This window comes from Oncorhynchus mykiss, chromosome 15 (genome assembly GCF_013265735.2).
Source record: "Oncorhynchus mykiss isolate Arlee chromosome 15, USDA_OmykA_1.1, whole genome shotgun sequence".
NCBI classification, from domain to species: domain Eukaryota; kingdom Metazoa; phylum Chordata; class Actinopteri; order Salmoniformes; family Salmonidae; genus Oncorhynchus; species Oncorhynchus mykiss.
Window position 1 is genome coordinate 60,049,205 of NC_048579.1, and position 11,438 is coordinate 60,060,642.

General features: G+C 42.0%; 1 pseudogene; it reads left to right on the forward strand.

Moving 5' to 3' along the window:
* The first annotated feature begins 2,790 nt into the window (after window positions 1-2,790).
* Window positions 2,791-9,800, forward strand: LOC110490772 (annotated as a pseudogene).
* The last annotated feature ends 1,638 nt before the right edge of the window (window positions 9,801-11,438 follow it).

Here is an 11,438-nt window from a genome sequence, read left to right on the forward strand (position 1 = left end):
TTCCAAATGATTTATTTCCACCTAGTTACTCAGTGTAATAGCAAATACCTATACTTATAACACTGTGAATGATGTACATAGTTTTTATTTTATTTAACTCGACAGTAATCGTTGACCTATAAACAACACTGATATGATGCAAACTGACACAACTTGGTCAAAGTGCCCAAGGCTGCACTCAGCAGGAAAAGCACTGCCATTGGTTTGGACTCATATGGCCTGGTTCAGAATACAGGAAGCGTGAGCAACACAACAAAATGCTCTCCCTGCCTGGTATTTCTCACCGTGCGTTTGTGACGTGCTTTGTGCGTAGGGAATAGCAATAGGACTGCCGACCCGTTTGATCTGTGTGAGCTGACAGTGCCCATCCCCCCATAAACCCATCTGTGCAGCTCTGCATAGTCAAGTAGGCTTAATGCATGCAAGGCATGCGGCACCGTGACTGCACCTATGGAAACATGCAGTTATTTGCTGACTTTGGCATGTGCCTGATACTGTATTTATACTAGAGAACCATTTATGAAGCCATCCTAAGGAGAGACAATGATGCTATTTAGAAGTCGATATTTCATAAACATGACAATAATTGTCGGATTTTAACGTGTAAGTGTAACTGAGGTTGAATGTTTAAATTGTCTTGCTACAGCTTGATTTGAGGGTGTTGCATGGTGCTTAGGTCAAAGCCCATCAGTCATGATGGTGTGTATATGGCCTGGGGCATTCCCTGAGGTTTCATGACAGCTCCCTGTGGGGAGCCACGCTGCTTTAATGAGCTGTTGTCACCATAGTGGGCATGTCTGAATAAGCATCAGCCAGGCAGGATACTTCGCCTGTATTGGTCTGTTTAAGCAGAATCGCATTAGTGGAAACCAAGACTGTTCTCAGGACAGGGCTGGTTGTGATTAGATATTTTCTACTTGCGCCAGGGAGAATTTTAGCTAGCCCTAGCCCTAAATCTCATAACCTACTGATGTTAGCTGTGCATGAGCCCAACAATGCCTCTTAATTAATTATAAAGTCTAAACAGCTGGAGTTACTTCAGTTGAAGAAGCAGTGTGTGTGTGTGTGCCAACATGCAGTCAGAGCAGGCCAATTATAAGGGATGAAAATATGTTCAAATGGAAAACGGAATTGCAATGTATACTTAATGTGTATGTTTAAAGTAAAAGGTATGTTGTAAAAACATTATCACACTAATTTACTGTGAAACAGCAAAATACTAGGCATGATATAGCTAGGTCTAAAATAGTGAAGCTAATACAAACAGTTATCATCCTGTAAACATAAAATAGTTTTGAACTTGATAAACTGATGCAAAATTTGGACTAATGTCCTACACTTTAGGGAACAAGCTTTGAAAGAAGACAAAGAATGCGGCGTGAGAGTATTTTCACGGACTCGAGCGCCATCTGGTGCACAATGCGTAAAATGGCAACATATTTAGAGCCATTCGCGAGCTCGTCAACAGGTGGCGCTAATGGAAAATGACCACTGACAGTTCCTATCGCCTAGCGGGTGGTCGTGTTGCTAAGACAAGACAGCACCCCGTAAAGGACGCTAGAAGCTAACAAACGTCTTTTTTCATTAGTTATAATGTTATGAATTGATATCTGCTTTGCAATCAATTTACTGGAGTATAGACGCATGAAACCGAGGTAAGAAGAGACAATGAATGAATTAATGAATGGTTCTCAGACAGCCATGAGCATCTTTGCTCACTTGTAGCTTTCGTTGGTGATGCTGGTGTTGTTATGTGGCTCTATGATGTTTACTATCACTAGCCATTGAAGGAAACACTATATAGCCTATTGACGTTGGTGGGCTATTTCAGTTGTTTTGCATAGATAACGTTATTGGCGGTAGTGCTGAGCGATTGTTTTTCGAGATCGGTTCGATTTTGGTTCATTATTAAAAAAGAATCACGGTTTTCGACTTTGGGTTAAATGCAGTAATAACACAGAATAAAACAATTTATAAATATACTGTGATGACAGTAGTGACTGCCCATTACTGCTATCACTTATTAACCATCATATTCACATTAATTTATTTCCGTTGTTTATATTAGTTTTTTAAATTTGATGACTATTATTTAATTCCAAGACATCATCTCATCGTTATAGAGCTGCTGCCTATGCTGTCTGACAAAATCACATACTTTTATGACTACTGAATACCAACTATCAATCACTTTGATCATGTATTTTCAACTAGAGATACCTGGGCAAGCAACAGCTGCTCTCAATAGAGGTGTCATAAAACCCATAAAACCTAGCCATCAAAAGTGACCTTGTCCTAGAGAGATTTACACGGTTAACAAAACGTCACTCCAGGCACGGTAAACCTACACGGAACAGCCATTATTTTAAGTGTTTCTAAAGTCCCCTATGGGAAAAATGAATGCTGGAAAAATGATTGGAACCATTTCTTTGTTTGACCACTAGGTTTTATGACTCACACTGTGGTACTCTATATCCATCCCCTCATGGTCATGCATTCTTGTATCTTCCGTAGCAGGTGCAAACAAAAAAAAGAAACGGACCTGACAGATAGATGCGAAATGGATTATGGTCATTGTAGTTAATGACCATGTTTTATGCACTAAACTATGTAGAATATTGGCCTGTTGGAAACTACAACACCCTACTACATTGCACAGTTCAGGCTGGATCTCATTTCTCTTTAGAGAAACTGTGCAATGTGCACATTGAACTCACAGAAAAACATTTATAATTAGCTGTTTAAAAACTGAAAAAGCCTAGCCAGGTATGACCGATGTGTGCAGCGATGATGGTGGTAACCTGCATATTATTTTATTCCTATATTACACAGATTAGAGAAAAAAAAACATAATGGACTATTCTGTATGATTTCTCTTTCCCAGGTGTATGAAGGGAGGACGTGGAGAGTGGTCCTGAAGATGAGGTGTCTGTACAGGAAGAAAGCCCTGAGTCTGGTTAAGGAGCTGGATGCCTTCCCCAAGGTCCCAGAGAGCTATGTCGAGACCACAGCCACAGGGGGGACAGGTGAGATTTCACTCTCAATACTGCTCACATATGTCTGAATGCTGATTCAATTTCAAGGTACATAGAACTGTTGATTTTGTTTCATCATGATAAGCTCTTATTTAAGACTGAACTATGTTTTACTGCCAATACATTATCTTGGAATCTGACAGTACTTTTTCTTCATTTACAGTAAATTGAGAATAAACATAGATATTACAGTTGCCATGAAATGCCAACGTAAGTATTCAACCTTATCACACATTATTTATTGGAATCATTCATGAAATGTAGGCCTTCATATTTTGGGTTAGGGTTAGATGTACTGTATCATTTTCCCCACAACCCCCTGGGGCTAAAGATTGAGTTGGTGTGCTCTTTCAGATGTGGGTCCAGACATTCTGGACCTGGCAAAGACTATGATAACTGTGGCATTCAGTATGAGCCTGTGAGTAGATCACTGAGCATTCTATTACATACAAATAGACTTTGGTGATCCCAAACCCTGGGAGTTTTTCTTCCCTGTGTATTGTCTTCCATGTGTATAAATGTTCAGGTGATTTTTGAGCTGACTCCGCAGCAAAGACTGTGGCACAGGTAAGCAGTTTAGAATGTAACCACTTTCAAATTCATAGAGAGAGCTATGGATCCAAGGACTGACCATCCATGATATCAAAATGATAATTGTTATTTTTTGTTGTTGAGCCTATACAGTGTTTGTTTACAAGTAAATTGTTTATAAACAAAAGAGTAAAACAAGCTTCTATTTTGGGTTAGACAGTTCTGATTGGGTTAGACAGTGAATCTAAGCTCATGAGACATTTATGTTTTATTCCTAAATAATCAATGGCTACATATCATGAATTTAAAAGTTAAGCACTTTGTTAATAGTCAGAAAATCTCACTCAACCACATTCCAAAAGAAAAAAACAATTTTGTTCTCCTTCCTGTATGAAATGAGTAGTTAACGTGTTTCTCCCTCTCCCAACTCTCCTTAGGACCCTGCTGATACAGAACAGGTTGAGGGAGGAGCTTTCTCTACAGGAGTCTTGTACAAGAGTGTTCTAAAGGGAGCTCCTATGGCCTTGCCCCCTAGGTTAGTAGACCTGCCTTGCCCCCAAGGTTAGTAGTCCTGCCTTGCCCCCAAGGTTAGTAGGCCTGCCTTGCCCCCAAGGTTAGTAGGCCTGCCTTGCCCCCAAGGTTAGTAGGCCTGCCTTGCCCCCTAGGTTAGTAGGCCTGCCTTGCCCCCTAGGTTAGTAGGCCTGCCTTGCCCCCGAGGTTAGTAGGCCTGCCTTGCCCCCGAGGTTAGTAGGCCTGCCTTGCCCCCGAGGTTAGTAGACCTGCCTTGCCCCCAAGGTTAGTAGGCCTGCCTTGCCCCCAAGGTTAGTAGGCCTGCCTTGCCCCCTAGGTTAGTAGGCCTACCTTGCCCCCTAGGTTAGTAGGCCTGCCTTGCCCCCAAGGTTAGTAGGCCTGCCTTGCCCCCTAGGTTAGTAGGCCTGCCTTGCCCCCTAGGTTAGTAGGCCTGCCTTGCCCCCGACGTTAGTAGGCCTGCCTTGCCCCCGAGGTTAGTAGGCCTGCCTTGCCCCCGAGGTTAGTAGGCCTGCCTTGCCCCCGAGGTTAGTAGGCCTGCCTTGCCCCCGAGGTTAGTAGGCCTGCCTTGCCCCCGAGGTTAGTAGGCCTGCCTTGCCCCCGAGGTTAGTAGGCCTAGGGGGCATACCACGGCTAATGACTGTTCTTAGTCACGACGCAACACAGAGTGCCTGGATACAGCCCTTAGCCGTGGTGCATTGGCCATATACCACAAACCCCTGGAGTGCCTTATTGCTATTATAAATTGGTTACCAACGTAATTAGAACAGTAAATAGTAATGTTTTGTCATACCCATGGTATACAGTCTGATATACCACGGCTTTCAACTAGAGGTCGACCGATTATGATTTTTAAATGCCGATACCTATACCGATTTATTGGAGGACCAGAAAAGGCCGATACCGATTAATCGGCCGATTTAAATAAATAAATAATAAAATAAATAAATACAAATACAATTTTTTTTTGTAATAATGACAATTACAACAATACTGAATAAACACTTATTTTAACTTAATATAATAAATCAATAAAATCAATTTAGCCTCAAATAAATAATGAAACATGTTCAATTTGGTTTAAATAATGCAAAAACAAAGTGTTGGAGAAGAAAGTAAAAGTGCAATATGTGCCATGTAAGAAAGCTAACGTTTAAGTTCCTTGCTCAGAACATGAGAACATATGAAAGCTGGTGGTTCCTTTTAACATGAGTCTTCAATATTCCCGGGTAAGAAGTTTTAGGTTGTAGTTATTCTAGGAATTATAGGACAATTTCTCTCTATACCATTTGTATTTCATATACCTTTTGACTATTGGATGTTCTTATAGGCACTTTATTATTGCCAGTGTAACAGTATAGCTTCCGTCCCTCTCCTCGTTCCTACCTGGGCTCGAACCAGGAACACATCGACAACAGCCACCCTCGAAGCAGCGTTACCCATGCAGAGCAAGGGGAACAACCCCTCCAAGTCTCAGAGCGAGTGACGTTTGAAACGCTATTTACTAGCTAGCCATTTCACATCGGTTACACCAGCCTAATCTCAGGAGTTGATAGGCTTGAAGTCATAAACAGCTCAATGCTTGAAGCACAACGAAGAGCTGCTGGCACTAAAGTGCTGTTTGAATGAATGCTTACGAGCCTGCTGCTGCCTACCAGCGCTCAGTCAGACAGCCTTAGGTCATTAATATGGTCGAATCCGGAAACTATCACCTCGAAAACAAGACGTTTATTCTTTCAGTGAAATACGGAACCGTTCTGTATTTTATCTAACGGATGGCATCCCTAAGTCTAAATATTCCTGTTACATCGCACAACCTTCAATGTTATGTCATAATTACGTAAATTAGGCGGCAAATTAGGTGGCCCAAACTGTTGCATATACACTGACTCTGCGTGCAATGAACGCAAGAGAAGTGACACAATTTCACCTGGTTAATATTGCCTGCTAACCTGGATTTATTTTAGCTAAATATGCAGGTTTATAAATATATACTTCTGTGTATTGATTTTAAGAAAGTTATTGATGTTCATGGTTAGGTACACATTGGAGCAACGATACGCACCGCATCGATTATATGCAACGCAGGACATGCTAGATAAACTAGTAATATCATCAACCATGTGTAGTTATAACTAGTGATTATGATAGCTAGCAACTTACCTTGGCTTACTGCATTTGTGTAACAGGCAGGCTCCTCGTGGAGTGCAATGTAATCAGGTGGTTAGAGCATTGGACTAGTTAACTGTAAGGTTGCAAGATTAAATCCCCTGAGCTGACAAGGTAAAAATCTGTCGTTCTGCCCCTGAACGAGGCAGTTAACCCACCGTTCTTAGGCCATCATTAAAAATAAGAATGTGTTCTTAACTTACTTGCCTCGTTAAATAAAGATTAAATAAAGGTGTAAAAAAACAAAAAAAAGTCAAAGAATACCGATTTCCGATTGTTATGAAAACTTGAAATCGCCCCTAATTAATTGACCATTCCGATTAATTGGTCGACCTCTACTTTCAACCAATCAGCATTCAGGGCCCGAACAACAGGGTTATATTTAAGTGCATGTTGTATGTAAATCATTATTTATGGGTGTAATGGGGGAAAGCTATGTAATACTGCCACAGACTCAGAAGTTCATGGAGTTTGTCTCATATGTTAGAAGATTCCAAGCTCCACAAATTGATGCTGCGAATGATTTATGAGTCTATATGTCTGATGGGAAAAAGTGCACTCAACCTATAGAGCACAGTATATATTTTTTTGATGAAAATGCTCCTCACGCTTCCAACCCTCTGTCTATCTCAGGCCTATTCATCATCCTCGTGGCCATGCTCATATAGCAGCTTTTGTAAGCCATGACAGTAAGTTCTCTGCCAGCCTGACCAGGAAGGGTGACACTCATTTGCATAAGTTATTTGTTTTTGACAAGGACAACATTAGTACTGTTCTCTGGTTGCTTACATTTAATCTGCATTTCCATGTTTCAAGTGATAGATAAGAGCAGTATGTATTCTAATGCAGTGCCAAATAACTATTTTCTCAGAATGATTCACTCCCAAATAGAGGTTTTCAATGTCCTATTTCACCTTACTGAATGTGAGCTGGGTTTCATCAATGCATTTCAGCGTACGACTTCTCCCATCGGATAGACCATGTGTCTTTCGGAGAAGAGATCCCCGGCATCATCAATCCTCTGGACGGGACAGAGAAAATCACCAGCAACCGTAAGTTACTGATCCTCCTCACCGAGACCAGGAAGTAAACACATGAATATGTTCTTATCAAACCTCATTCAGCTGTTACTCAGTGTGTAGCTTCCAGCCTATTCTGCTCAGCATGGCGTCATGAGTTTGCAGGGAGAAAATGTAGCTATTTGTATCCATTTGAAGTGGATTCACTGCAGGCTTGCTTTCATTCACTTGCCATTCAAAGCAGCCTAGTTTCTCCAGGGGAAAGAACTGAAGCCCCCTATTTCACCTTTCTGTGTAGTCTGTGTAGTCTGTCACTAGATGGATGGGTTTAAAGGCTTTGCTCTTTGTCTTGTTGTTGCAGATAATGAGATGTTCCAGTATTTCATTACGGTGGTTCCTACCAAACTGCACACGTCCAAGGTGTCGGCAGACAAACACCAGTTCTCTGTGACGGAGAGGGTAAGTCCTGATTTAGGCACAGATCTAGTATCAGCCTGCCTTCCCCAAATCCTCATATTAACCATCAGGGGGGGAGGAATTCTATTTGATGTTGACCATGATGGAGGATGCTGCAGTGGGTTCAGATAACGGATCAGTCTCCTCATCCATCCATCCAGTCCATTCAGCTCCCTCTGCTGGCTGCCAAAAGTTACTTCAAGCTCTGCTGTATAACACCACCACCTGAGACAGCCATAGATTTCTCTCTTACAAACACACATATTCACATACACAAAGGCTAGATGTTAGAAAGGTGTGTGTGTGTGTGTGTGTGTGTGTGTGTGTGTGTGTGTGTGTGTGTGTGTGTGTGTGTGTGTGTGTGTGTGTAAAGGAGAGATTAACCCCCACCCCACTCTACCTACCCACTGTCTGGTCTAGGAGCGGGTGATCAACCATGCGGCGGGCAGCCACGGTGTCAGGGATCTTTATGAAGTACGACACCAGCTCTCTGATGGTGACGGTCAGTGAGCAGCACATGCCCCTCTGGCAGTTCCTGGTACGACTCTGTGGCATCATCGGGGGTATCTTCTCCACCACAGGTCCAGACAACACTCACTCTTACCACCCAGTGTCATGGGCAGACCTCATACTGTTCATGTCTCACAAATCATTCCACGGTTGCTTTACAAGCCTGATACTGTGCCACGTTAGTGAAATGCACCCTGAACATCTTCATTGATCTTCTCTCTCCCACAGGCATGATCTATGGGTTTGTTGGCTTCTGTTTTGACAGTCTGCTGTCGCTTCAAACTAGGCCCATATAAACCCAGAGAGGTGAGCCCAGTCTTCTTTATTGCCACTGAAACTATGTCACAAAATGATGGTAAATCCTTCCATGTACCAGGTTCCCTGTGTCTCACTGGTAGTAGTGTATTTACACTGTACCTCTGAATGTTCTCTATTTCCAGGTGGTTCTCCCAGATGCCCATGTGAACAACCGTGCTGCTCCGCTCCTGACACGTACAGGAGTAGCCCTCTGACCTGCGCCCATATCCACAAAGCTCTCTGAGTAGGAGTGCTGAGCTTGGATCAGTTTCACCCTTTTGGATCATAAGATAATATTATATGGACAGATCCTAGATCAGTATTCCTACTGTGAGACGCTTTGTGGATATGGGACCTGGAGCCTGCTGCTGATTGTGCACCTACTGTCCCTTCACCTGTGGGGAAATCCAGGAAGAGAAGTCTCCAATCACAAGTATGTGGATTACTGGGAGTTTGGTTTGAACCAAATAAGAGTAAACTGATTAGGATCCGACAATCATAATTGTTCTATTCATTGTTTTGGACAGTATCCTCATGACCACCATTAAAATATTTATATCCTGTAAATAACTATTTTACACTGGAAAATGGAAAGCAGCTAACTCCCCAGTTTTATCAGGCTTAGTGTGTGAAGGTATTGGGACATTGTCATCTGTAAGTTAGGCTGAATGAAATCTGATCCTCCTATGTTATCATTCATACCATTAACTTGCATGTCATGTTTGTTCTATTTCTATCTATTTGCACTGTTGTTCAGTGTCTGTTTCACATCTGTCAATGGGAGATGTCCTATTACATATGTTTTAGTGCACTTCATTACTTCATGTTGTACACTTTACATTCATTTAAATCTCTCTCGTTTGGTATCCCACTATCTTCTGGTGATGGTGTGTGCTCTTAGCCTGCGCTTACACAAGCAGTCCATTTTGGATCTTTTGACCAATCACATCACATCTTTTCACGTCCAATCTTTTCAGATCTGATTGGGCAAAAGACCAATTCGTTTTTAAAAAGATCAGAATTGGGCTGCCTGTATAAACGCAACCATGGAAGTAGGCTAAATCTATTTTCTACATGAGGCAGCAGTGTATGAAGCAGAATGATTAGCACACTGACCAATTTGTCTTTTGGTTTATTCCTGTTTTGCCAAACAAATGTTAAGTGTTTTCAGAGCAGGAATAGAGGGTCATTTAACATTTGCCAATTTACATTTGAAAAAGGAAAATTCAACAAAATAAACAAAGTCGTAAGTGTTGCAGTTCACAGAACACTTCCCAGTTAGCACTGATCTACCCACAGTGCTCTGCTTCCACTATGTATCATAACAAAGACACTGCTTTGTTATCAACATGACAGATGCCAAGATCCATAAAAAGCAGGACATTTTGTTCAACTTCATTGTTGGGCATGCATTTGGTTCATAGTCCCTTACTGAATTTAGGAAAGGACAGTCACTATTGTTGCACAGCATTACTGGCTCACATAAAAACATGTTTTTCCAGAGGGAGGATTTGAGGTACATTTAGTCAAGACTTCTACCATTGATACTGTATATAGATGTATCATCTCATTAAAAAATGGACTGCTGCTGTCTGCCACAAGTAACACTTCAGATCTAGTCTGGGGAGCTCTGTGGTAGAGTCAGACTCCTGCAGAATCAACCCTCAAGAATACTACTCGTTTAAGTCGTCTAGAAAAATAATATAGAACTATTTACACATCTTCTAAACTTGTTTTATATATGATACTGTCACCATCTACAGTGCATTCGGAAAGTATTCAGACCCCTTGACTTTTTCCACACTTTGTTACGTTACAGCCTTGTTCTTAAATTGATTAAACTACACACAATAACCCATAATGACAAAGCAAAAACAGGTCTTTATAAATTTGAGCAAATTTATAAAAACTGAAGTATCACATTTACATAAATATTCAGACCCTTTACTCAGTACTTTGTTGAAGCACCTTTGGTAGAGATTACAGAGTCTTCTTGGGTATGACGCTACAAGCTTGGCACACCTGTATTTGGGAAGTTTCTCCCATTCTGCTCTGCAGATCCTATCAAGCTCTGTCAGGTTGGATGGGGAGCGTTGCTGCACAGCTATTTTCAGGTCTCTCCAGAGATGTTTGATCGGGTTCAAGTCCGGGCTCTGGCTGGGCCACGGACATTTCAGAGACTTGTCCCGAAGCCACTCCTGCATTGTCTTGGCTGTGTGCTTAGGGTCGTTGTCCTGTTGGAAGGTGAACCTTCGCCCCAGTCTGATGTTCTGAGTGCTCTGGAGCAGGTTTTTCATCAAGGATCTCTGTACTTCTCCATTCCTCTTTCCTTCTATCCTGACTAGTCTCCCAGTCCCTGCCACTAAAAAACATCCCCACAGCATAATGCTGCCACCACCATGCTTCACCGTAGGGATAGTGCCAGGTTTCCTCCAGATGTGACGATTACTGGGCAGTCAGCTCTAGGAAGAGTTTTGGTGGTTCCAAACTTCTTCCATTTAAGAATGATGGAGGCCACTGTGTTCTTGGGGACCTTCAATGCTGTAGAAATCTTTTGGTACCCTTCACCAGATCTGTGCCTCAACACAATCCCGTCTCAGAGCTCTACGGACAATTCCTTCGACCTCAAGGCTTGGTTTTTGCTCTGACATGCACTGTCAACTGTGGGACCTTAGACAGTTGTGTGCCTTTCCAAATCATGTCCAATCAATTGAATTTACCACAGGTGGACTCCATTCAAGTTGTAGAAACACCTCAAGGATGATCAATGGAAACAGGATGCACCTGAGCTCAATTGAGTCTCATAGCAAATGGTCTGAATACTTATGGAAATAAGGTATTTCTGTTTTTTATTTAATACATTTTTTGGTATTGTGTGTAGATTGAGGAAAAA